This window comes from Ranitomeya variabilis, chromosome 4, assembly GCF_051348905.1.
Source record: "Ranitomeya variabilis isolate aRanVar5 chromosome 4, aRanVar5.hap1, whole genome shotgun sequence".
In the NCBI taxonomy this organism is placed as follows: Eukaryota; Metazoa; Chordata; class Amphibia; order Anura; family Dendrobatidae; genus Ranitomeya; species Ranitomeya variabilis.
This window is the reverse complement of record NC_135235.1, coordinates 475,475,372-475,503,261: the sequence shown is the minus strand read 5'-3', so window position 1 is coordinate 475,503,261 and position 27,890 is coordinate 475,475,372. Positions and strand designations below refer to the sequence as shown.

Sequence of the window (27,890 nt, the reverse complement as noted above, 5' to 3'; positions counted from 1 at the left end):
CATTAACATCTATTTAGTTTTTGGGAGTACTTACTGTGTCAGACACTCCTTCCAATTGTCCTCCGCTGACCACACCAATGCTGCCTATGTACCCCTGCCACATAATGGAAGCTGCATAGAGCCACCTTTGTTATTTTAGGCCTAGGAAGTCTGTCTGCAGTCCCTCCTTCCAATTGTCCTCCGCTGACCACACCAATGCTGCCTGTGTACCCCTGTAGCCTAATGTAAACTGCATAGTGCCTGCTTTTATTATTTTAGGCCTAGGAAGTCTGTCTGTGGTCCCTCCTTCCAATTGTCCTCCGCTGACCACACCAATGCTGCCTGTGTTCCCTTGTAGCCTAATTTAAACTGCATAGAGCCTGCTTTTATTATTTTAGGCCTAGGAAGTCTGTCTGCGGTCCCTCCTTCCAATTGTCCTCCGCTGACCACACCAATGCTGCCTGTGTACCCCTGTAGCCTAATTTAAACTGCATAGAGCCTGCTTTTATTATTTTAGGCCTAGGAAGTCTGTCTGTGGTCCCTCCTTCCAATTGTCCTCCGCTGACCACACCAATGCTGCCTGTGTACCCCTGTAGCCTAATTTAAACTGCATAGAGCCTGCTTTTATTATTTTAGGCCTAGGAAGTCTGTCTGAGGCCCCTCCTTCCAATTGTCCTCCGCTGACCACACCAATGCTGCATGTGTACCCCTGTAGCCTAATTTAAACTGCATAGAGCCTGCTTTTATTATTTTAGGCCTAGGAAGTCTGTCTGCGGCCCCTCCTTCCAATTGTCCTCCGCTGACCACACCAATGCTACCTGTGTACCCCTGTAGCCTAATTTAAACTGCATAGAGCCTGCTTTTATTATTTTAGGCCTAGGAAGTCTGTCTGCGGTCCCTCCTTCCAATTGTCCTCCGCTGACCACACCAATGCTGCCTGTGTACCCCTGTAGCCTAATTTAAACTGCATAGAGCCTGCTTTTATTATTTTAGGCCTAGGAAGTCTGTCTGTGGTCCCTCCTTCCAATTGTCCTCCGCTGACCACACCAATGCTGCCTGTGTACCCCTGTAGCCTAATTTAAACTGCATAGAGCCTGCTTTTATTATTTTAGGCCTAGGAAGTCTGTCTGAGGCCCCTCCTTCCAATTGTCCTCCGCTGACCACACCAATGCTGCATGTGTACCCCTGTAGCCTAATTTAAACTGCATAGAGCCTGCTTTTATTATTTTAGGCCTAGGAAGTCTGTCTGCGGCCCCTCCTTCCAATTGTCCTCCGCTGACCACACCAATGCTACCTGTGTACCCCTGTAGCCTAATTTAAACTGCATAGAGCCTGCTTTTATTATTTTAGGCCTAGGAAGTCTGTCTGCGGTCCCTCCTTCCAATTGTCCTCCGCTGACCACACCAATGCTGCCTGTGTACCCCTGTAGCCTAATTTAAACTGCATAGAGCCTGCTTTTATTATTTTAGGCCTAGGAAGTCTGTCTGTGGTCCCTCCTTCCAATTGTCCTCCGCTGACCACACCAATGCTGCCTGTGTACCCCTGTAGCCTAATTTAAACTGCATAGAGCCTGCTTTTATTATTTTAGGCCTAGGAAGTCTGTCTGAGGCCCCTCCTTCCAATTGTCCTCCGCTGACCACACCAATGCTGCCTGTGTACCCCTGCCACATAATGGAAGCTGCATAGAGCCACCTTTGTTATTTTAGGCCTAGGTAGCCTGTCTGCGGTCCCTCCTTCCAATTGTCCTCCGCTGACCACACCAATGCTGCCTGTGTACCCCTGTAGCCTAATTTAAACTGCATAGAGCCTGCTTTTATTATTTTAGGCCTAGGAAGTCTGTCTGCGGTCCCTCCTTCCAATTGTCCTCCGCTGACCACACCAATGCTGCCTGTGTACCCCTGTAACCAATTTAAAACTGCATAGAGCCAACTTTTTAATTTAACACATACTACCTTTGTCTGTCTGCGCCACTCAATCATGCTGTCCTCCACTGAAAAAGCTGAGCTTCAACCTTCAGGCTCTCATTAAGTAGTTGTTTATATAACACTGTAGTTGCCCTACTACTTTGGTTGGGCCCTAGTAACGGTGTCTGCCACTCCTTGGTGTTCTCCTCCTCCTTGGTGTTCTCCTCCAGGTTTACTTGTCTGAGCTTCAACCTTCAGGCTCTCATTAAGTAGTTGTTTATATAACACTGCAGTTGCCCTACTACTTTGGTTGGGGCCTACTAAAGGTGCCTGCCGCTCCTTAGTGTTCTCCTCCTCCTTGCTGTTCTCCTCCAAGTTTACTTGTCTGAGCTTCAACCTTCAGGCTCTCATTAAGTAGTTGTTTATATAACACTGCAGTTGCCCTACTACTTTGGTTGGGGTCTAGTAACGTTGTCTGCCGCTCCTTGGTGTTCTCCTCCAGGTTTACTTGTCTGAGCTTCAACCTTCAGGCTCTCATTAAGTAGTTGTTTATATAACACTGCAGTTGCCCTACTACTTTGGTTGGGGCTTAGTAACGGTGTCTGCCGCTCCTTGGTGTTCTCCTCCTCCTTGGTGTTCTCCTCCAGGTTTACTTGTCTGAGCTTCAACCTTCAGGCTCTCATTAAGTAGTTGTTTATATAACACTGCAGTTGCCCTACTACTTTGGTTGGGGCCTAGTAACGGTGTCTGCCGCTCCTTGGTGTTCTCCTCCTCCTTGGTGTTCTCCTGCAGGTTTACTTGTCTGAGCTTTAACCTTCAGGCTCTCATTAAGTAGTTGTTTATATAACACTGCAGTTGCCCTACTACTTTGGTTGGGGCCTAGTAACAGTGTCTGCCGCTCCTTGGTGTTCTCCTCCTCCTTGGTGTCCCCCTCCAGGTTTACTTGCCTGAGCTTCAACCTTCAGGCTCTCATCAAGTAGTTGTTTATTTAACACTGCAGTTGCCCTACTACTTTGGTTGGGGCCTAGTAACGGTGTCTGTCGCTCCTTGGTGTTCTCCTCCTCCTTGGTGTTCTCCTCCAGGTTTACTTGTCTGAGCTTGAACCTTCAGGCTCTCATTAAGTAGTTGTTTATATAATACTGCAGTTGCCCTACTACTTTGGTTGGGGCCTAGTAACGGTGTCTGCTGCTCCTTGGTGTTCTCCTCCTCCTTGGGGTTCTTCTCCAAGTTTACTTGTCTGAGCTTCAACCTTCAGGCTCTCATTAAGTAGTTGTTTATATAACACTGCAGTTGCCCTACTACTTTGGTTGGGGCCTTCTAACGGTGTCTGCCGCTCCTGGGTTTCCTCCTGTTTGGTTTTCTTGAGCTTCAACCTTCAGGCTCTCATTAGGTAGTTGTTAATGTAACACTGCAGTTGGCCTACTAGTTTGGTTGGGGCCTAGTAACGGTGTCTGCCGCTGCTTGGTGTTCTCCTCCACTGAACAAAGCAGTGCCGCCTGTTTCCTACTGTTACCAATTTAGAACTGCATTTAGCCTAGTTACTTATTTGGGCCTACTCACTGTGTCAGCTTCTCATTACAGTTGTCCTCCACTGAACAAAGAAATGCCGCCTGGTTAGTCCTGTTACCAATTTTGAACTGCATTTAGCCTAGTTACTTATTTGGGCCTACTCACTGTGTCAGCCTCTCATTACAGTTGTCCTCCACTGAACAAAGCAATGCCGCCTGGTTAGTCCTGTTACCACATTTGAACTGCATTTAGCCCACTTTATTATTTGGGCCTACTAACTGTGTTTCCTCCTCATCCTGCCCACTGCCCAGCCAGTGCTAGATGAGTCTTGTGGTACATTGACCCAGACCACTACATTCCCCTTGCACTACACAGCCAGAATCTGACCCTGCTGAAAGTCAGGTTCCCCTTCCCGCATACTATACCACCTTACACGGGGACAAAGAGGAAGGTGCAGATGAAAGTGCAGGTTCCTTCATCAGGTGGGGGGGCATACTCATTGGCGACGTCACTGGCACAGGGCCCCTCATAGTACACAAAAGTGTCGCTGCCGGTGGGAGGCGCCCCCGCCGTGCAAACACACCGCCGTACTGTGAGGGGCCCTGTGCCAGTGCCAATGCGAACGAGTGGGCCCCCCTGCTTGCTCAGGATCACAGCACTTGCAAAGTTGAAATACTTACCTCTCCCTGCTCCACCGCCGTGACGTAGTCCACGTTTCCTGGGCCCACTAAAAACTTGAACCAGCCCTACCCCCCCAACTTTCACCAAATGACCCCCAATTTCCAATGCCTAACTATTATTATAAAGTAAATTAAGATTGACAAGCTTCATTAACAAGAATGGATGTTTTCGCCATTAAAATGGGCACTGTAGGTGTTTTCCTGGCCTCCACTCACTGCTGACTATGCTTCCCCATTGACTTGCATTGGGTTTCGTGTTTCGGTCGATCCCCGACTTTTCGCGATAATCGGCCGATTTCACTCGACTCGACTTTTGACAAAGTCGGGTTTCGCAAAACCCGACTCGACCCCAAAAAAGTAAATGTCGCTCAACCCTAGTGAGGGGTCCATGCATACCAGATGATGGGGCCTTGCATACCAGGATGGTGATGAGGGGGCTATGTATACCTGGATTGGGGACATATATCTACCAGGATGGGGGATATTAGTACAGAATTAACCACATTTTTTACTTCAATTTTTTTTCTATTTTCTTCCTCTAAAACGTAGGTGTGTATCATGGTCCGGTACGTCTTATAGTTCCAAAAATACGGTATATATCAGTGAGTGAGTACATTGTGGCCATAATACTGTAAGACTGCATTATATTCTATGGGCTGCATTTTACTATATGAGAGCTACATTCTATTCTATATGGGTGCTGCATTATACTCTATGAGGGGGTTACATTATATTCTATGAGGGGGGCTGCATTATACTATATGAGAGCTGCATTATATTCTATGAATAGGCTACATTATATTCTATGAGGGGGGCTGCATTATACTATATGAGGGCTGCATTTTACTCTATGGAGTGGCTGCATTTTACGCTATGGGGTGGCTGCATTTTACGCTATGGGGTGGCTGGATTATACTCTATGAAGTGGCTGCATTATACTCTATGGAGTGGCTTCATTATACTCTATGGGGTGGCTGCATTATAATCTATGGGGTGGCTGCATTATACTCTATCGAAGACTAAGGGATGCATTACACTATATGGGGGCTGGATTATACTCTATCAGACTATGGACAGTGCATTATGCTATATATGGGTAGTGTTGAGCATTCCGATACCACAAGTATCGGGTATCGGCCGATATTTGCGGTATCGGAATTCCGATACCGAGATCCGATACTTTTGTGGTATCGGGAATCGGAATCGGAAGTTCCCAGTGTATGGTTCCCAGGGTCTGAAGGAGAGGAAACTCTCCTTCAGGCCCTGGGATCCATATCCATGTAAAAAAATAAAGAATTAAAATAAAAAATAGGGATATACTCACCCTCTGACGCGCCCTGGTAGTAACCGGCAGCCTGCTTTTATATTTATATATATATAAATAGTTTGTAGCCAAAAAAAGTCAAATACAAAATAGATCAATGGCCAAACTTATCTGTGCTAAAAAACAAGGAAATGTGAAATATGTGAAATGTGAATAGCATACTGGCTTATGAACTTTATGAAAAAACACATGAGATTTTTAGCACAAGATTTGCAAACGTTGTGAGCCCATTCACCAAAACGTCAAGGTAATCTCAGATCGAATGGGTAACTACACTGACTGTCTGGTGTGAACACTTACCTTGACGTTTTGGTTTCACATATTTCACATTTCCTTGTTTTTTAGCACAGATAAGTTTGGCCATTGATCTATTTTGTATTTGACTTTTTTTGGCTACAAACTATTTATATATATATATATATATATATATATATATATATTGTTCGGTCAGTTGATCTATTTTACTATATACTATTTTCTGACTTGAACGCCCTGCCCTTCTCCATGTTTTAATTACATCTCAACACAATTGGTTCTGAGCCTCCTATATAAGTAGGCTTTATCCTGTCATTAGCCATAAGTAAGTGTTCACATTAGGCATTCAGCTCAGATACCATAGGTAAGTGTTCACACCAGGCAGTCAGTGTAGTTACCCATTCGATCTGAGATTACCTTGACGTTTTGGTGAATGGGCTCACAACGTTTGCAAATCTTGTGCTAAAAATCTCATGTGTTTTTTCATAAAGTTCATAAGCCAGTATGCTATTCACATTTCACATATTTCACATTTCCTTGTTTTTTAGCACAGATAAGTTTGGCCATTGATCTATTTTGTATTTGACTTTTTTTGGCTACAAACTATTTATATATATATATATATATATATATTGTTCGGTCAGTTGATCTATTTTACTATATACTATACATTGACCATTGTGTCTACTATTCTTTATTTATTTGACTTGTGCACTCATATCAATAAATCTATCTTTGATACTAACATATATACTGGACTGTGTAGTTGCTAAAACACTCTTTGCTGTTGTTTTGCTTTTATTGCATCACTCTGTTTACTACATATGTAACTTTAATAATGTATTAATTTTGGCTATAAAAATTCCTTTTATTCTTTTCTGCGTAGGGCCGATGTGGAGTCAGCTTTTTTCAACTACACAACAATGGTTGTATAATGGATGAATTAGCCATTTGATAAAATGTACCCAGTGGACATATTTTGTTTAACTACACTGAGCCCTGTATCTAATCAAATCATTTGATATACTTCACCGGGGCCAGTATCTAATCCCATCGTGTGACACACTACATAGGCCCTGTATGTAATCCCATTTTATGACATAATACACTGGGCCCTGTATCTAATCCCATCATGTGATACACTACACTGGGACCTGTATGTAATCCCATCGTGTGATACACTACACTGGGCACTATATCTAATCCCATTGTGTGACACACTACAATGGGGTCAGTATCTAATCACAATCTGTGATACCCTACAGTGGGCCCTGTAATCTAATATCATTGTAGGACACACTACACTGGGGTCAGTATCTAATGCCAACCTGTGATACCCTACAGTGGGCCCTGTATCTAATCTCATTGTATGATACCCTACACTGGGTCCTGTATCTAATCCCATCATGTGATACACTACACTGGGCGGCGGCCATCTTCCTGCGATCTCCATCTGCGCACGGGCGGCATCCCGCGGCCATTTTCCTGAAGCCCCGGGCAGCAGAGCGCTCCATCTGCGCGCGCGCGGCCTCAGGAAGATGGCCGCCGCCAGCGATAAAGCGGTGAATAGCGCAGATCGCGCTCTTTTTCTTCAGCTGCGCAGTGCATTTCGCTGTTGGGCATGCGCAAACCACTACGCCACCAACGGAAAGATAAGCAAGATCTGGGGGAGAAGAAGCGATGTCACCACGCCCATTTGACCAGACCACCTTGATTGACAGGCGAAAACGGCGACTTTGGTAAGGTATTTCGGCAGCATAGGTGGGGAATCAGGGTACACAAAATACACTATTGTCCAGAACAGCTCAGGCCCTATTTAATGGTATTTTTATCTCATACTGAAAAAACGGGGTGACAGGTTCCCTTTAAAGACAGATAAGACTCAAAAACAAATAGCAAAACGGTTTTATGTATATAAGCCACAAATACCCAAGATATCAACGGAATCAAACAGTAGCAAGAAAATGTCTACCTATTCACAGCACCATAAGAAGGGAAAGAGAAAGGATATGTTATAATTATAATCATATAGTGCAAATGTGTGCCCAATAATGACTATAGTTTCTTAACCCACCGGGTGATCATAAATGAATCATGGATGCAAAAAATATAGAGCATAGGTAGCAACAAACCAGTTATTAGGATGTCATGGGAAAAGGCAGCCTGAGAGTTAAACCCAATGGTATGGGAATTAAAAAATGAAATGGAGAGCTATGGAAGCTGAGGGGAATAGGGATGGGGGAAAAAAGCCCACGCGTATCGCCACGACCACTGTGGCTTCTTCATACTTTAGCATGACCAGACTATGTCCTATAGTTTGTTTTTAAATGCTTTAATTCTGAGTGTTGTGTCATTTTTGCATGTTTCTTTTTTGTGATTTATAATAATAAAACATTGTCATTGTTCTATTCTAGTTTGGGTGTTCCCAATTTTGTGGGCATGCTCTTTGTCTCTCCTTTGTCTGCCAGAAAAGTAAAGCTGTGCCCCTCAGATTATTTACATAGCTTCATATTATAAGCAGATTTACAGCACGCATATATGAAATACAATGCAGAGAAAGAAATAAGGGCGTCCTTTCCCTTTAAATTCTGTGTGTTACATGAAACTAGTCATCAGCCAACAGGATCACTGCATTTGAATTTGAAAAGAAAGCAAACTGTCAGTCATCCTCAGTCTGTTACTGGACAGTGAGCAATGAAGATGGATGTCGGTGAGTTGCTCCCATCCCATCATCTCGTGTAACTAACACTGATCTCTCTCATGTCCCTGAAGATTCATTCTAGTTATCTAGAATCCACTGATGATTTTATTATTTCACCTAAACTTAAAGTAGGAAAGAAACTGGGCAGAGCAGATAAATCTGCCACAGTGGCTGTTGTCACCCGCCACTAGGGGGAGCTATCAGCATAATATACAGCATAATATATATATTGGTGCACTGTACTCCCCCTAGTGGCTGCAGGAAAGCAGAATTTTATCTTTAGGTTACACAGGACACTCTGCTGCCAGTATTATTTATTGGGGGACATGTTATGTCACTAATCTCAATGGGTTTAGTGTTCTGGCACTATTAATGGGGGTCAGGCTTTATGCGCTGGTAATGAGGCCTATTTGGCTGGCATTTTTGAGGACTTACCTGTAGTTATGGGCATGAAGAGCACAGAAATACCTGTATGCCATATATCTTTATTTACAGTGCGCCCAGTACAATCCAGTGCACCATATGTTTTGTATGTGGTATTACCTATACTGGGGCCTCTGCTATTAGGGGTCCGATACAGCATACGGGACTATGCCCTTAATCTCCAGGAGGCACTACGGCCATTAAACAGGTTGACTCTAACAGCGTGCAAGATGGGGACAAGCTACTAAAGTAGGAGTTCATTGAGGGACTCCAGTCCAGCACCCACAGGACACAGCTGCGCATCCTGGCCTTGCAAAACCCTGACCTGGACTTTGCACATTTTAAAGACAGGGCCATCTGGGTGCTGCATGAACCACCGCCCAGCCTCACATTGCCCCCTAGGCATCCAACAATCACGTACCACCAGAAGGTGGCATCCTTTCATCAGGCTCCCGTTGAGGCAGACGCACAGATCCTGGACGCTGATCCCTCAACAGAACTGCACCTCCAGGTCCAGAAACTGACTAAAAGCATAGCTGCACTAGCCAGAACCGTGCAGTCCCTGCAGGAATCCCCAAAGGAGAAAATTCAGCTGGCTTCCAGTCCAGATGACCTCCCCTGGCAACGACAGAAGAGGATCCCACCGATCAGAGGAAGAGACAACGACCACTATCATCAAGACAGATGACCCATTTGTCGCCGCTGTAACCAGGCAGGACACATCGCAAGGTTCTGCCATTTAAACGAGTGACCCCTGGGGCAGAGGGCCAACCCCTAGGAGTAAGACGACCAGGAGACCCACAAAACTGGAGAGCCAAGTACGTCAGAGGATGATCGGTCCTCCCCATTGTGATCGATGGTATCCCGATGAACGCTTTACTGGACACCGGCCCTCAGGTGACGACTATGCCTTACATTCTCTACACACGGTACTCAGCTGATTCTGATATTACCCATGGCCCAGATAGTGATTTGACAATAGTAGCCAGTAATGGTCAGCCTTTGCCACCGGTGGGGTACAAGGAGGTAACCATTAAGGTGGGGCGGGTAGAATTGAAGGCCCAAGGACTAGTGATTGTTGATATTGACCGGCGAGAAGGTAACCCCATGATGACCTTAGGTACTAATCTCATAGAAAACTGTCTTGCCGAGGTTATTGTCTTGTTACAACAGGTGGCCGAAACTGCTGGTTCCAGTGAGCAGCGTGTCCTGCAAAAAGAAATCAGAGCCCTGATGCAGAGACAACAGGTGGAATTGTCTGGTGGAGAAGTTGGACGTGTCACAGTGAGTGATCCGATCCCCATTGCAATACCCCCCAGGAGTGAAATGTTAATCTAGTGTCGGGCAGCAATAGGCCTCAGAGGTAAAGACTACCAGCACTGGTAGAACCTGTGTATTCAGATAGTAGGCCCACCATCCTGACAGCCAGAGGGGTGGTTGATGTCCGCAAGGGGAGGGTGCCAGTACATGTCCTTAATTGTGGAGAGAAAGAGGTCCACTTACCCAGATATGCCACACTTGCTAAACTGTTCACTGTTAATGATAATGCAATAAAAGCAACAGAACCCTTGGTCCCGTCCGACCAGGTGGAGGACAATGGTTCTGCAAAACAGTTGGAGGATTGTTGTCAGAAGTTATATGTGGGCACTGACTCTACACCCTCACACCAAAAACGGGCTTACCGGGTGGTCCATGAGTATGAGCGGGTATTCAGCAAACACCCACTAGATTTTGGGCAGGTAAAAGGGGTTCAACATCATATCCCCACTGGAGGTCATCCGTCCATTAAAGAGAGGTACCGGCCTGTACCTCCAGCTCACTACCAATGTGCCAAGAGTATGTTACAAGAGATGAAGGAGGCTGGGGTAATCATAGACAGTTGTAGCCTCTGGGCAGCTCCATTAGTCCTCGCTAGAAAGAAGGATGGTACAATGAGGATGTGTGTTGACTACAGGCAGATAAACTGTATTACACACAAGGATGCCTACCCGTTGCCCAGAATTGAAGCGTCATTAGCTGCTTTAAAATCTGCTAACTATTTCTCCGCCTTAGATCTCACTAGTGGGTATTGGCAGGTTCCCGCAGCAGAGGCGGATAAAGAAAAGACCGCCTTCATGACACCGATGGGCCTCTCCGAATTCAACTACATGCCGTTCAGACTTTGCTACGCACCAGGGACGTTCCAGAGGATGATGGAGTGCTGTCTCGGGCACAAGAATTTTGAGACCGTCCTGTTGAACCTGGATAATGTCATCGTCTTCTCCAAGACTTATGAAGACCACCTGAAGCACCTGGCCGAGGTGTTTGAAGCTCTGTCTAACTTTGGCCTGAAGGTAAAGTCATCCTCGTGCCACCTGTTAAAGCCCAAAGTACAGTACCTGGGCCATGTGGTAAGCCCTGAAGGAGTGGCACCAGACCCTGACAAGGGACTGGCCGAAACCCAGAAACATCCACGAAGTCTGGCAGTTCCTCGGGTTGGTAGGCTACTACTGAAGGTTCATTAAGGACTTCACTAAGATAGCTGCACCCCTACAGCAAGACTTGTTAGTGGACCAATCCAAAAAGACCAAGAACAAGAGTGGAATGACAGGCTGGAAGGATCCTTCACTCAGTTGAAATTGGCTCTCATGGGGGATGAGGTACTGGCCTACCCTAACTATGACCAACCGTTTGTGCTCTACACAGAATCCAGCAACCTGGGACTGGGAGCAGTGTTGTCCCAGGTGTAGAAAGGCAAAGAAAGAATAATTGCCTATGCCAGCAGGAAGCTTCATCCCACTGAAAGGAACCCCGAAAACTACAGTTCCTTCAAGCTGGAGTTCCTCGCCTTAGTCTGGGCGGTAACAGAGTGGTTCAAACACTACCTGGCCTCAGCAAGATTCACCGTTTTCAATGACAACAATCCGCTGACTCACCTAGAAATGGCAAAACTAGGTGCATTGGAGCCTCGATGGATGGCCCGGTTGTCCAACTACGAGTTCACCATTAAGTACCATGCGCGGCACAAGAATGCAAATGCCGATGCGCTGTCCAGAATGCCCCATTTACCAGAGGTGGGAGAAGATCCGGAAGCACTCGAAGAGATTGAGTAACCAGCCTTCCATCGCCCCGGGGTGACCCAGTACTCCCATTATGTGAAGAACAAGCGTAATGACAGGCGAGAAGCCACGCTGAACCCATTGCCCCACCATGGATGGGGCAGAGACGCAGGATAGCAACCCAGCAGTCCATCTGGTAAAAGAACTGTTGACACAGGCTGATTCACACCCTGGTCCAGATGCTCCACAAGAGACTCAACAGCTGTAGAAGAAGGGCAAATTGTTTATGAGTCGCCCGCATGGGCAGTGGAGTACTTGTTACCGGATCCAGTACTAAAAGGGGATGTCACGGTGGCTGCGACCCGGTCCGTGGCCCTGGGCGCCCAATTAAAGGAAAAGTCTTTTAGGGGTTTTAAAATTAAAGTTTGTTTTCGTGATGCCACCTGTGGTATTCGGTCAGTAGGGACTGACGCTGCTTAAAGGGGTCCTCTGGGGGTGATGGTATGGCAGCTACATGGTATAACTTCCCACAGGTGAAGTATGTCCCCAGGGCTCCCGGTATATAGGTGAAGATGGTGGATGGTGCGATGAAGAACACAGGTTTGCAATGTCTTTACCTGGCTTACTGTAGGCTTCAGGCAACCGCAGTCCAGGGCACCAGACAACAGGTACAAGCAGGGTCCGGCCGGCTTGGAGGTGACTCCAGAGTCCTCTCACCAGGTGAAGATCAAAGCCTTCCTCAAAGTGCGGTGATGTAGTTCCTTACTGCCTAAGGCTTCAAATAAGGTCCTCACAATTCCTCTCTGTCCCCCGTAAAGGTTAGGACACAACCTGTATGACAGGTGAACTGGGCCTTTTTACAGGGTCTCTATCACGATCCGCACCCTATAGATATCACTGTGTCTCCTGGGTATCAATGCGGACAGGTGATCTACAATCCAGCTGTCCTGCCAGTTTCAGCTATGCCGCTATAAAGTTCAGCACAGCCACGGTCTTCCGGCTACCAGAATCTGCACGAGCCAGGGAGGTAGCCACTTCTTCGCTCTGTTCCACTGGCGCTATTCTCCTGCGCTTCTCCCTCCTGCAATCTTTTCCAACAATCCATTTGTTTTTCTATTCTCTTCCTCCAGAAGCTTTAGTGCCTAGGACTACACGGCTCCCTCAGACCTTCTGACACTCTCTGTCTCTCTCTGCTCTCTCCTGGTCTCCCTGGACCAACTGCTCACAGACAGTCTGACTGGAACTGCCCCCTCCCTCCAGACCAGAATCTATTTATAGGGGAGTTCACCCTGAATCCGCATACAGAGCTGCCCCTTCTGGCCTGGAGTATGAACGTGTTGTATGTAAGATTTACCTGGTGAAAGTTATCCTTCATCGCCTCCAAGCGTGACATCAATCTCCCATTGGGGAAAGCAATGCCACTGTGATGGTCAGGACCCTGGGGCGTCACATTTATTTATGACGGTAAGCTGTGTTGGGGGAATATTGACCCACGCACTCACGAGCTGGTAGGTGGTAGTCCCGAGACAAGATGCGCCAATGGTCTTGGAAGCATACCACGATGGAGCAGGACACTTCGGATGGAAGAATTTAGAGGTCCTACTTCATTGAAGGTTCTATTGGATTGGCATGAGAAGAGCCATTGAAAAGTGGTGCCGAGAGTGTGGCCAATGCAACCTGCGCAGAAAGGGCCGTGACAGCCAAAGGGCTCCCCTACAGCCCATAGTCATCAAACAGCCACTTGAATTGATCTCTTTGGATCATGTGAAGCTAACCCTTTTAAAGACCATCCCTTTTACTTGGGCGCCTAGGACCATGGACCGGGTCGCTGCCGCCATGACACATCCCATTTAAATACCAGACCCGGTACCAAGTACCAGACCCGGTACCGAGTACCCCACGGCCCTGGCGGGCGTTCCACTTATTCCATCACTGTTTTATATAAATAACCTCTTAACCCTTGCTCTGTCTCCTGTGTGTCACTGCATCCTACGCACCTGCTAGCATCCTACAACATCTGTTTATGGCGGCCTATCACATTCCCTAATTGAAGTCCTTTTATTTATAACCTATTCACTACTTCTCTGAACATAACTCTCCATCAAACTCAACTGCACCCGAAAGCACAACAAATACAGGCTGGCGACTAGCTCATGCAGCCTTTATCTATCCCCCATTTCCTCATGATGGCTAGACCATCATTGCAAATAAGCACTTGTACCTTGTGTCACCCCCACCTCATTGTAGATTGTAAGCTCTTACGAGCAGGGTCATCATTATCTTTGCTTTAATTATTGTATCACCTTTAACCCTTTTCAGACATTTGGAGTAATAATACGCCCACGCGACCTGGGCCTTATTGACCAGGGACGTATTATTACTGCATCATGATCATGCGTGCACACAGGCTGTGTGCGCGCGATCGTCTCTGGGTGTCAGCTGAGTCTGACACCTGACACCCGACACTAGGTGCCAGGATCGAACTTTAACCCCTTAAATTCTGCAATCAAACTTGATCGCAGCATTCTGGGAGTAGGCAGAGGGATGACAGCCCCTCTGCCCTTGGATCGGAAACCCAGCGACATGACACAGGGTCCCAATTATTGCCATGGTGACCTGATGTCGTCATCATGACATCCGTGTCACCAGAGCTAGTAAAGTTGCTAGATCATACTCAGGGCATGATCAGCAACTTTACTGTACTGCAGAGCTGACAGTTTGTATAGCACGCATCCCCCTGCTATGCAAACGATCAGCCTGCAAAAAATGATAGTCCAATAGTGGGACATAGCAAAAAAGTAAAAACAAAAAAATATTTTAAATAATTGTAAAAATATTTAAAAATAAAAAATAATAATAATTAAAAAAAACAAAATATATTGTACCCATAAATAAATATTTGTATTAAAAAAAAAACACATATATTTGGTATTGCAGCGTCCGGAACAACCTGATCTATAAAATTGTTCCACTATTTAACCCTTTTAGTGAACACCATAAAAAATAAATGAAGGACAGGCCAAAAAATAATGTATCATCATACCCATGAACAAAAAGAGGAATACAATGCGATCAAAAAGAAGGATATAAACAAACATGGTACCACTGAAAACGGCATCTTGTCCTGCAAAAAACAAGCCACCATACAGCTCCATCAGTGGAAAAAAAAAAAAGTTATAGCTTTCAGAATAAATAGAAAATAATTATTTTTTGTACAAAATAGTTTTTATTGTGTAAAAGTGGCAAAACATAAAAAAATATAAATGAGGTATCGTTGTGTTGGGGGAGGATCTGAAGTGACCCTTCGCAATTGACCAAGTGATTTCCAGATTAATCCACAGGGCGTTGCCGGCAACTGTGAATGACCAGACGGAGACGTATCTCTGTTTGGGAGGATCGAGTAGATCTCTAAGCCCCGTTTATTATGTCACCTCTTTTATGATTTTAGCAAGCTATACTTCAACCAATAGTATAAAATCACACTTGCAGCACTTAACCTATAAAAATACAGGAAACTACATATATGGCCATGTCTACGTGGCATAGAAAAAAAAAACATAACAGCTTGTGCGTCAAGGTCTCGCAGAACAATACACCCTCAGTCTCATATCTTATTCAGGCCGGAACAATCTGGCCCCACAACAACTATGAACTTTTACCTAGTTAAATAACAGAATTTATCTTGTAAACAACAAGATGGAGTCAAAAAGCACAAAATGAAGCCCGCTTTACTCTTTCTTAATTTCAGTCCTTCACAGTTATAATAGTACTGACCCGAAGAATAAAACTGCCTTATCAATTTTATCACAAGCAGAATGACATAAACCCCCCCACTCCCAAAAGAATTCCTGAAATTTAGTTTTTTGTTCCCTCTGCCTCCAAAAAATCATAATAGAAAGCGATAAAAAAAAGTGGTGTGTCTGAAAATGATACAAATAAAAACGGCAACTCGTCTTGCAAAAAGCAAGCCCTCACATGACTCTGTGGGCCAAAATTTGAAAAAATTAAGCTCTCAAAATATGGTGATGCAAAAAACTAGATTTTGCTATAAAAAGTGTCTTTTAGTGTTCTGAAAGCAGCCAAACATAAAAACCCGATATAAATCTGGAATCGCTGTAATCTCACCGACCCAAAGAATAAAGTTGCCTAATCAATTATACTGCACGAGGAACAGTGTAAAAAATAACAAAAAAAAATTCTTCAACTGCTGTTTTGTTCATTCTGCCTCCCAAAGATTGCAGTAATGCTCGACGCACATTTATCCTGCACTCTGCGTTGAGCGCTTACACCGGGATTTCCATATAAATCTCTGAAATACGTGATTCAGACAGAACCCTCAACTGAAGATTCCCTATAATGAGGAAGATGGAGGCACTGTGGATGCCGTCTAACCTGTGATCCGGCAGTGTCCATCTTTTTAGGATTGCATAAAAGTGCAGTCGGCCACAGGACAGAAGAAGGACACTGCTGAACAGAGGCCAAACGGACTCCAGAGTAACTCTACTGCCTCATTGTAGTGAATGGATCCCTCGGGGTTTCTTCTGAACCATGTCACTCAGAGATCTAGACACCCCAAAGTAAGTGCTCTGTGTAGAGCACGGGATAAATGTGATCCCAAATATTATGAAAAATGTTCCCAACAAAAGCTTCAACTCAATCTGCAAAAAAATCAAGTCCCCACTCAGATCTGTCATCTGTTAACGGAAATATGGGGGTTTCCACGTAACAGGTAGTACAAAGGCTCTGGAAGAGCGAAAAGGCTCCTCACCCTCCAAAAGAAATTCAGCAAATTCTCCACTCCCAAATCCAACCACACACACACATATCCAGGACATGGGCTACAAGTGTCACATTCCTTGTGTCAAGACCAGCCTTGTTTGCTCCTGTTTAATTTCGACTCAGAGTCCTCCAGACTGGGCTTCCCGAATCCACTTTGCAAGGATTAGCACAGCCTCTTCTTAAATATGCAGTTCAGTTCTGGGCACCATTTCTTATAAAGGATGCCCTGAAATTAAAGGTTTAAAGAAGAGCCACAAAAGTGATAAGGGGGAAAAGTGGATCTAAGGCTACTTTCACACTTGCGTCGTTTGGTCTCCATCGCAATGTGTCGTTTTGGGAAAAAAACGCATCCTGCAAATGTGCCCGCAGGATGCATTTTTTTCCCATAGACTTGTATTGCCGACGGTTCGTGACGTATGGCCATACGTCGCGTCCGTCGTGCACTGGATTTGTCGTGTTTTGGCGGACTGTCGTCACGAAAAAACGTTCAAGGGAACGTTTTTTCGTACGTCAGGTCCTGCATTTCCTACTGCGCATGTGGCGCCGGAACTCCGCCACCTACTCCCCGGGACTTTAGAATGGGTAGCGGATGCTTGAAAAACTGCATCCGCTGCCCTCGTTGTGCCGAATTTTCACAACGTCCATCGGTACGTCGCGCCGACGCTTAGCGACAGTCCCGTATTGACGGAAGTGTGAAAGAAGCCTTAGTGATGAGGAAAGATTAACAGAATTACATGTATTTGATCTTGAGAAGAAACACCTAAGGGGTGATATTATTAACGTGTACACGTACATACAGTAAATGACTCATACAAAAATATGGTCAAAAGTTATTTCATGCAAAATCCCCTCAAAAGACAAGGTGCGATCCTTACATCTGGTGAAAAAATGGTAAAACGCCAGAGCAGACAAGGTTTTCTTACCATGAGAACTATTGGAACAGCCTCCCTCAGGAGCTGTGGATGTTCTTTAAGAAAAAAATAACATAAAATGTAAATGTATGAAATCATTTTTCTGAATGTTGATCCAGTGGATTGACACTCCAATCAGGAGGGAAAGTGTGCTCCTTGATGGCAGACTGGGGCATGCATTATGGTTGTACCTATACTTTTTCCCTTTATCTTCTACCATCTCTCTTTTGAATTTGATTGATGTGTTTTTTTTCAACTTTTGCTGACTTTGTAATTATGTAACTATGAAAATTGAATTGAACTACCATAATGTCCCATAAATTTGTTGCGGTAGATAACAGCTAAATGAGCCTGGTGTTACCACTATATGTAAAGAAAAACAGGAAACATTTAGAGATGGAGGAAGTTGTAAAACAGAGGTGGACTTGTGAACCACGTATCCTGGAAGCAAAGCCTTATGGTGTGATGATGGCGACTAGATGTCTGCTTGCACTGAACTTGCAGTAACTGCAGCTTCATAGTTTAATAAACGTAACATTAGGTTGTAGAATTTCTTCTGCCAAAACTCAAAGTCCCATTCCAGGGATTTTTTTCTTATTTTTTCCCCTTGTTAGCTATCTTGTGTAACATGAAATTTATAACATACTCATTTATCGCCTATGTAAGGGTATGTCGGGATCAATTCATACCATGCATTCCTTCCTGATAACAAGGGTACATTTTCAGTGTAACATGATTTATTATGAGATGACATATGTGTAATGTACAATTGTCAATTTTTTATAAGACTAGGGACAGAGTTAGGAAACTAGAGCAAAAGTGTAGCAGTGAGTTAGAGTAGTAATAATGGTTAGAATTGGGCACTGTAGTTTATGAAGTTAGGTAAATTCAGGACAGAAGTAGTTAAGTATATATGGAATTTCCCAGTTGGGAGGGGTAGGAGTAGTTATAGTAGGTACATTTACTAGTTTAGAGCAGTTAGTAAGTTGGATGGAGATCTGTTAGATTGTTCCAGATACAAGTTCAGTGGGACAACAATTATGGCCCATAGGGCTGAAAGTCACACATATACGAGGAAACGGAAGCAGCATGAGAACAGTAGCGACTAGGTTCAATGGGCTATCCCGGGAACGTCCGAGATCTACGGTCTGGAAAAGGTATGGAAGAGGCATCCTTAATTTGACCCTCGGAGGGGAAAATGAGTGGGGAGCCCCAAGCAAGAACTAGCTCGGAAAGTTGGGAAGCTGTGGTACCGGAGGGTACATTTCAGGGACAAGGATTGCCAGGACAGCAAAGGACAGTACAGCTGTGCGGTGTCTGTGGCTGAACTGAACTTGCTGAGTAAAGATAATATGTTGAAAATGGACTCGGAGTCTGTCAGTCAGTGTGTGGTGACACCTGGAACCAGGACTGTGGAACACGTGGAGATGTCCAACCCAAAGTGAGTGTTGTGCACTACATACAAACCACATGACATTATATTTTCTTTGCGGGGTGCCAAGGTGTGTCGAAACAGCAGCCCCTCACCATGACTACCACTCTGGCCAACTCACAAAATCTCCTCCCGCTTTTAGCAAGCAGCACCCTGGACCTTTGCGTTACCATGCGACTTCATTTGCTTATCTACAGCATTCTGTAATGCTTAAGATAAGCCGCCGATGTTACCTGAAAGAGGAGAAAAAGACGTTAGATTATACTCACCCAGGGGCAGACCCGCTCCGATGGGCATCTCAGGTCCAGTACAGCGCCTCCCATCTTCATTCCATGATGTCCTCTTCTGGTCTTCACGCCGCGGCTCCAGCGCAGGCGTACTTTGTCTGCCCTGTTGAGGGCAGAGCAAAGTACTGCAGTTCACAGGCGCCGGAAAGGTCAGAGAGGCCCGGAGCCTGCGCACTGCAGTACTTTGCTCTGCCCTCAACAGGGCAGACAAAGTACGCCTGCTCCAGAACCACGGCGTGAAGACCAGAAGAGGACGTCATGGAATGAAGATTGGAGGCGCCGGAGCGGACCTGAGACACCCATCCGACCGGACCACAGCGGGACCGCCCCTGGGTGAGTATAATCTAACCTCTTTTTCTCCTCTTTCAGGTAACATCGGGGTCTTATCTACAGCATTACAGAATGCTGTAGATAAGCCCCTGATGACGGTGAGCTTAGCTCATCATCGATTTTGGGGGTGACAGGTTCCCTTTAAGAGAATAACCTCTGTTCCATACAGCGATTCGACAGGTTACAGATGCGATCATGTGGTGCCTCAGCAGACCAGAACGCTGCTGAAACCGGGAAAAGACGGCGACTGGCGAGTATGCTACTACCTTCATGACACTTATTCGCGTGATACCTAACAAAGGGGAAGAAAAAAAATCACTGGAGTGGGGTTCTAAATAATTTCTCTAGCAACTATGAGCCTTCTTATCTGAGTGATCACCGGTCCATATTAACGAGGTTTTGCTGCTTATTTGCAGGCTTTTCGCTCCAGAACTGCTGCACGAACAGTCTACACTGGACTGGAACCGATGACGCCCCAATCACCAGCCTCCCGATTCTACGATTCCACAGCCCATCAATGCCCACAGCAGTCAGCAGTCTGGATTCCTTTTTGGTTTTCTTACCAAGCATTACTACTGTCCGTTTATTAACCCCTCTGTGACAGGGCCAATATTTGTCTTTGTGCTTTAATTGTTTTCTCACTCTAATTTCCCAGTGACAATATTTGTCTTTGTGCTTTACTCTAATCTCCAAGAGCCATAACTTTTTTTATTTTCTGACAATATAGCTGTATGAGGCTTTTTGCGTGGGACAACTAGTAGTTTTGTATGAAACCATTCAGTTCACTTTATAATGTAATGAAAAACAGGAATAAAATTCCAAGTGAGTATAAATGATGAAAAAAATGTAATTCAGCCACGGTTTAATGAATTTGTATTTTCTTTGTTCAGGGTGCAGTAAAAAAGACCTGACAACATGATTCTTCAGGGCAGTACAATCACAGTGACTCTTAAGATAGATAGATTATATATATATATATATTTTTATTTTTTTTTTCCATTAAAAAAAGTAAAATCCAATTTAATTTTTTTAAATAAAAATCCTACAATTTCAAATGACTCCCATTTTCTCAGAACATATATTAACGGGGCTATTCACTGCTCTGACAGCCCCTCCTCAATCCCTATATTTCCTCATTATAAAATAAAAATACTTATACTCACCTCCAGTGTGGGCGCCGTTCCAGCGCTGTTAGCATTGGCTCTCTATGTCATCATGTGACATTATTGTTGTGTCACACAAACCCCATCATCCAATCAGCAACCTCTTCATTGTCCCCTCCTTTTTACAAATCAGACATCTGGAGGAACTGAGAGTGGCGGCTGCTCCCTGACTTTCCCAGCTACATTAACAAGTCATTTGGACCCTAACATTGTGTTGCAGGTGCATGGCAATGAGCATTGGAATGACTAAAGGTACCGTCACACTCAGCGACGCTGCAGCGATATAGACAACGAGCCGATCGCTGCAGCGTCGCTGTTTAGGTCGCTGTAGAGACGTCAAACACAGCAGCTCCAGAACGATGCAGGAGCGATCCTGTGACGTAACGGTGACTCATTTATCGTTCTCACCGGTCGTTACCTCCATGTAAAACATTGCTGACATTGTTGCTTTTGCTGTCAAACATGACGATACACGCCGACCTGACGTCCAAATAAAGTTCTGGACTTCTAGCTCCGACCAGCGATATCACAGCGGGATCCAGATCGCTGCTGCGTGTCAAACACAACGAGATCGCTATCCAGGACGCTGCAACGTCACGGATCGTTGTCGTTCTCGTAAAGTTGCTGAGTGTGAAGGTACCTTTACCCTCTGGATCATGATGCCTAAATGCCTATGTGAGATTAACAGTGGCATTTAAGTTGAAAACAGTGGCATTTGGAGTTTGGTACAATTGCTGCTGTTAAAGGCAGGTGTCAGCTGTATACCACCATGTATGGAGCAGGTTCAGCGTCTTTCATTTCATACACGTGAAATCACCCATATACGTATGACAGATGTCAAGAAGCGGTTGAACATGCCAGAAAACTCATCTAAATCATTTAAGTACTAGAGTCTGCTATGCGAGAGTCAACCTCTTTATACAGCAAAGACAAGTTTTAATTCATTCAGAGGAGCATGGGAAGAAGACAGAAGAACTATGAAAATATTAAAGAAACAGTTGTGGTGTTATCAGCTCGCTGATGTGGCCTATGGAGAAGCAACACATCCTCCTTAAACTCCTATCATTCTGCTAGAAACTGACAGATATAGTGCTCAGTTAGCCTCACACAACTCTGGTGCTATTCCTGTTGATATCCTGTTTCAGTACCGGCTTTATTGTGACCTTGTCTTGTCTGTCATCCCTCCTGATTCTGACCTCGGCTTGTCTCACTCCTCTCCTGACTGACTTTCCGGTATCTGACCCCGCGGGGTTTCCTCTTATTTCGGTTTTGTCCATTCTGTACTTTGTTTTGTCCCCCCTGATACTCTCCTACCTTTAAACCATCTCCCTCACCCAGCAGCCACTCTGTGGCTGTAACTCAGGGGGCCCTTACTAAGTTGATATCCCTGTATATGGGTTAAATGGTGAAGGCCGGGACTTATCTGTGATCTTTAGACAGAGAGATCTGAGCCAACTCTGCCAGTTTCTGACAGATGGAATATATCATTTATATTGGGTGGGTGTAGAAATATCCAATATTTATACATTCATAACGACCATTTTATGCTTCTAATAGTATCAAATTAATTATATCTTTATTACCAGATATATTTAGGTCTTAGTTACCGTAAGTATTATAACAGTTTGTACTTCTTCACAGAACATGTTAATTGTAGGACATTTCTATAGACAATAGAACAAATTGGCTTCCCTATGTCCTCACATTTAGGACATTTATGTTTATAGTCAGCATAAGAATTTCATTTTTTCTCTGAAGCTCTGAAATTATTACAGTCTTTACAATCTGCCACCGTTTTTCAATTTTATCGCTATCTCAATCTAATTCACATGTAAAGCGCCATGGAAAAAATGGCGCTATAATAATAAATAATAATAATAATAATTGAAGTTCTTTCCATTATTTACCTGATACCTCTTCCATGCTTGAGCCATATTCTTGGCTGAATAAATTCCCTTATGTCTGAGTCAATAATATCGATTCTCATTAAATTATTACCAGTGGCGCCTTTACAAGTCAGCATTAGGGGAATCTCCTGTCACTCACTGCTCACCAAGCCAATTCTTCTCAAGCTGTGAAGGGACCATATTAGTGAGATGATGCAGCGGGCTGCAGCAATCCTTAGAAGACAAAATCAATTTGTGCGACAGTTCATTTCATTTATCTTCATCTTCACAGGCCAGCAAACAAAATGAAATGTCATTCTTCATGTATGATAAATATATTATTATTAAAAAAAAGATTCCTATCAGTTGCCCTCCTTTGTAGATGATAAATTGAATGCATACACGTGTCATCCAATCTATGAATACACTAAAATAGCAATTTCAAGATTTCTGACATTCACACTGCATGAACTGCATTTGATGGATAATGAAATAGAAAACAGAGGATTTCCTTCCCCCACAAAGAAATGAAAGAGAACATAGTCTCATAGTCCAGGCATAAATCCTCCTAAGCTGAGAGATATTGAAATGTGGCAACTTGTGTCACAGCCAGATTAGTTGACCTGTTGGGAACAGGGAGCTGAGTAATGCCATAAACATAGATCTAATTCTTATTTATATATCGCTGTACATATATAAATAATCATGGAATTATAGAAATCACAGGATGCATAGACATGTTAATTATCTCAATTTATTCAGTATCCAGTATGAATGCCACGCGCAGAAATCTCACACTTACACCACTCCACCATGACTCCAGATGATGATGTGGAGACTTTTCTCACTTTCTTTGAAAGGGCAACCTAAAGGCAGCAGCTCCTCATGGAAGCATGGGTGGATGTATTTGTGCCCTATTTGACATAATAGTCTCAAAAATCCTATCATGACCTTAGACAGCAAGACGTGGAAGATTATGCAAAACTGAAAGCTGAGATCCTTGCTTGCCAAGGGGTTACAGCCATGGTGCGAGTTAGACTGGTCTTGGGCCTTGGAATGCCGGTTAAACAGATCATTTAATCTGGTAAAGAAATGGTGGCAACCCAATGTCTGCATGTCTGCACAGATCTTGAAGCAGGTGGTCTTGGTGACCCCTGAAGTGCGGATCATCTAGTGGGGTTGGTGGAGGGGTTTGTTGCTGCAGAGGGAAATCTCCAGGAAGCCTTCCTCAACTCGTCACCTGCAGGGAGACACCAACTCTCCGTAACATCAGAAATGTACCACCATCCAAGGAGGGATGAAAGGGACTGCCAGGAAAAGTCCCGACCCTGTTGGCGATTCTATGTTTAAAAAACCCATGCTGGTCCAGTGTTGAAGGTGTCGAGAGTTTGATCTTTTCATGGCTCAGTGTCCATTGTGCCCAGAGCCTATGAAATGTGATGCCGGCCGCCGCCAGTCTCTGTTTGCAGCTCCCTCCTGTGTGGCTACACCTTGACTAGAGACTGAGACACAAGTGTGTTAAGTCAGGCTGAATGGTTGTCCTGTCACCGCCCTACTAGACTAAGGTAGTCTTGTGACACTATTACATGACAGCCTCATACCTGGGGGTCATGTACCTGACAGGTTCAAGTATGGTGTGTATCCATGCTGACACCAAAATGTATCCTGTAGCCCTCGGGAAAATAGAAATCATATGGGATAATGGATTATGAAGTGGAGGTAGTAAAAATCCTTATGCATAAAGTAATCTTGGGACTTGATTTTCCATTGTTTTGCAAGTTGTGGGGTAAAGGTACGAGTGCTGAGGGTAGTCCCAGTACTGGCCCAGGGGAAGAGGGTGAAAATTCTCCATTGCAGGTTTTTGCTGGAGAAGACAAAATTCTCACTAAAGGCCCCGTCTCACTAAAGGCCCCGTCTCACATAGCGAGATCGCTAGCGAGATCGCTGCTGAGTCACAAGTTTTGTGATGCAACAGTGACCTCCATAGCGATCTCGCTATGTGTGACACGTACCAGCGATCAGGCCCCTGCTGCGAGATCGCTGGTCGTGTCGGAATGGCCTGGACCTTTTTTTGGTCGTTGAGGCCCCGCTGACATCGCTGAATCGGTGTGTGTGACACCGATCCAGCGATGTCTTCACTGGTAACCAGGGTAAACATCGGGTTACTAAGCGCAGGGCCGCGCTTAGTAACCCGATGTTTACCCTGGTTACCAGCGTAAATGTAAAAAAAAAAAAACAGTACATACTCGCCTTTCGGTGTCCAGGTCTCTTGCCGTCTGCTTCCTGCTCTCACTGACTGCCGGCCGTACAGTGAGAAGTGAGAGCACAGCAGTGACGTCACCGCTCTGCTCTCACTGTACGGCCGGATCTCAGTCAGAGCAGGAAGCAGACGGCAAGGGACCTGGACACCGAAAGGCGAGTATGTAGTGTTTGTTTTTTTTGGTAACCAGGGTAAACATCGGGTTAGTAACCCGATGTTTACCCTGGTTACCCGGGTGCTGCAGGGGGACTTTGGCATCGTTGAAGACAGTTTCAACGATGCCGAAGTCGTTCCCCTGATCGTTGGTCGCTGGAGAGAGCTGTCTGTGTGACAGCTCCCCAGCGACCACACAGCGACTTACCAACGATCACGGCCAGGTCATATCGCTGGTCGTGATCGTTGGTAAATCGCTTAGTGAGACGGGGCCTTAAGCGATTTACCAACGATCACGACCAGCGATATGACCTGGCCGTGATCGTTGGTAAGTCGCTGTGTGGTCGCTGGGGAGCTGTCACACAGACAGCTCTCTCCAGCGACCAACCATCAGGGGAACGACTTCGGCATCGTTGAAACTGTCTTCAACGATGCCGAAGTCCCCCTGCAGCACCCGGGTAACCAGGGTAAACATCGGGTTACTAACCCGATGTTTACCCTGGTTACCAAAAAAAACAAACACTACATACTCGCCTTTCGGTGTCCAGGTCCCTTGCCGTCTGCTTCCTGCTCTGACTGAGATCCGGCCGTACAGTGAGAGCAGAGCGGTGACGTCACTGCTGTGCTCTCACTTCTCACTGTACGGCCGGCAGTCAGTGAGAGCAGGAAGCAGACGGCAAGGGACCTGGACACCGAAAGGCGAGTATGTACTGTTTGTTTTTTTTTACATTTACGCTGGTAACCAGGGTAAACATCGGGTTACTAAGCGCGGCCCTGCGCTTAGTAACCCGATGTTTACCCTGGTTACCAGTGAAGACATCGCTGGATCGGTGTCACACACACCGATTCAGCGATGTCAGCGGGGCCTCAACGACCAAAAAAAGGTCCAGGCCATTCCGACACGACCAGCGATCTCGCAGCAGGGGCCTGATCGCTGGTACGTGTCACACATAGCGAGATCGCTATGGAGGTCGCTGTTGCGTCACAAAACTTGTGACTCAGCAGCGATCTCGCTAGCGATCTCGCTATGTGAGACGGGGCCTTAATTCCCCAGTGATACTTGAGATAGAGGAAACACAGGATAAGTTTTGGTATTGCTCAATTGAAGGATAACACCCTTAGATATGCAAGGGAGAATGTTGTCCTTGTTAATGGAGTTTCCCAATATCCAGGAGCTGACCAACTGCTTCCACACTTTGCAATGAATAGTGAGCTATTGTATAGAGTGATCAAGATCTGAAAATTGTTGAGCAATTGCTGGTCACTTAGGCTTATCAGTGCAGGGTGATTGATATGGTTCATAGCCATGTTCTAGTGGGACACTTGGGGACCAAGAAGACCAGGAGGAAGGTTCTTCTGGATGGGGATTTACAATGAGATTAAGGATTATTATAAAAGTCCCGTCATGTATGCCAAATAACTGCGCCCATGGCCCATTTTCATCGCCCACTAGTACCTCTCCCCATCGTTGAAATACCCTTTGAGAGGATGGGGATGGATTTGGTGGGCCCTATTGTGAAATCAGCTCTGTAGCACCAGTATATCCTTGCCTTAGTAGATTATGCCACGTTCTATCGTGAAGCTGTTCCCCTAAGAAATATTGCATCCAAAAGTATCACCCATGAGTGTTTTCTCAATGGGAATTCCCAAGGAAATCCTTACTGATCAAGGCACACCCTTCAAGTCAAATCTAATGAAAGAGCTGTGCTGAATGCTGAAGATGGTGCACATACGTACTTCAGTATATCATCCTCAAATGGATGATGGTTGAGAGATTCAGTAAGTCGATAAAGCACATGGTAAAAAAGATAGTGGAAAAAGCTGGATATGATTGAGATTATCTTTTACCATATTTATTGTTCTCCGTGAGAGAAGTACAGTAGGCCTCTACTGGTTTCTCGCCTTCCAAGTTAGTGTATGGGAGGCACCCAAGAGGTCTGCTGGACATAATGAAAGAAACATGGGAAGCTGAGGCTAGCCTGTATAGAAGTGTTATTGATCACGTAGAACAGATGCAACACCTAATCGAAAAAGTATTGCCTATTGTCAGAGTACACATACAAAAGGCCCGAAGCCGATTGTATGATAGGGTGAAAAAGGGCCAAAATCAGACACTTCAACCCAGGAAATAGGGTCTTGGACCTCATGCCGAATTAAGTAAGTTTTTGGCTACGTAGCAGGGTCCATTTGACGTAGTAGAGAAGGTTGGAGAAGTAGATTATAAGGCACATTAACTGGGAGAACGTAAACCGTACCAACTGTATCATATGAATCTACTTAAACGTTAGAAAGACAGGGAATCAATGGGCGCTGCCAGGATGAAGTGCAGTATGTTACCACAACTGGTTCCAGCGGTGAAATTAGAGGATACCCTTTCAACAACCCAACGACAGGAAACAAAATGAAATGAAATTCTCTGAGAACACCCATCTAATAATACATGATATAGTTACCGAACCATGTAAGAAAATAAACCTGAAACCCTATAAAATACCAGAGGCATGCCGTGAAGCAATCTCGATTGAAGTCAAGCGAATGTTGGAGCTTGGAGTGATCGAAGAGTCCCAAATTGAATGGCCTAGCCCATTTGTGTTTATTCAGGAAGAAGAAAGGAGATCCAGCTCAACGATGTAGCAAAAAATCCATAGCTTTATTTCACTTCAAAATAGCATCGTGTAAGGATAAAACATCAGCACATAAGAAGATTAAAAACCAAGATCAACGCGTTTCCGGTGCCTAAGCACCCTTAATCATGAAGAATGAAGAATGAAGAATCATTTGTGTTTATTCCCAAACAAAACGAGACCTGGAGGTTTTGCAATAATTTTCGAAAGTTAAATGAAATCTCTAAATTTGATGCATGCCCCATTCTTAGG

At 44.9% G+C, this 27,890-nt stretch overlaps 1 long non-coding RNA gene across 1 annotated transcript in view; it reads right to left on the bottom strand.

Annotated features, from left to right (window-relative positions):
* Positions 1-22,799, bottom strand: part of LOC143769046 (uncharacterized) — a 44,178-nt gene extending 21,379 nt beyond the window's left edge. Inside the window, exon 1 of the long non-coding RNA XR_013214181.1 lies at positions 22,623-22,799. This is a non-coding gene — a long non-coding RNA (uncharacterized LOC143769046). The remainder of the gene's footprint in view (positions 1-22,622) is intronic.
* Between the last annotated feature and the right edge of the window lie 5,091 nt (positions 22,800-27,890).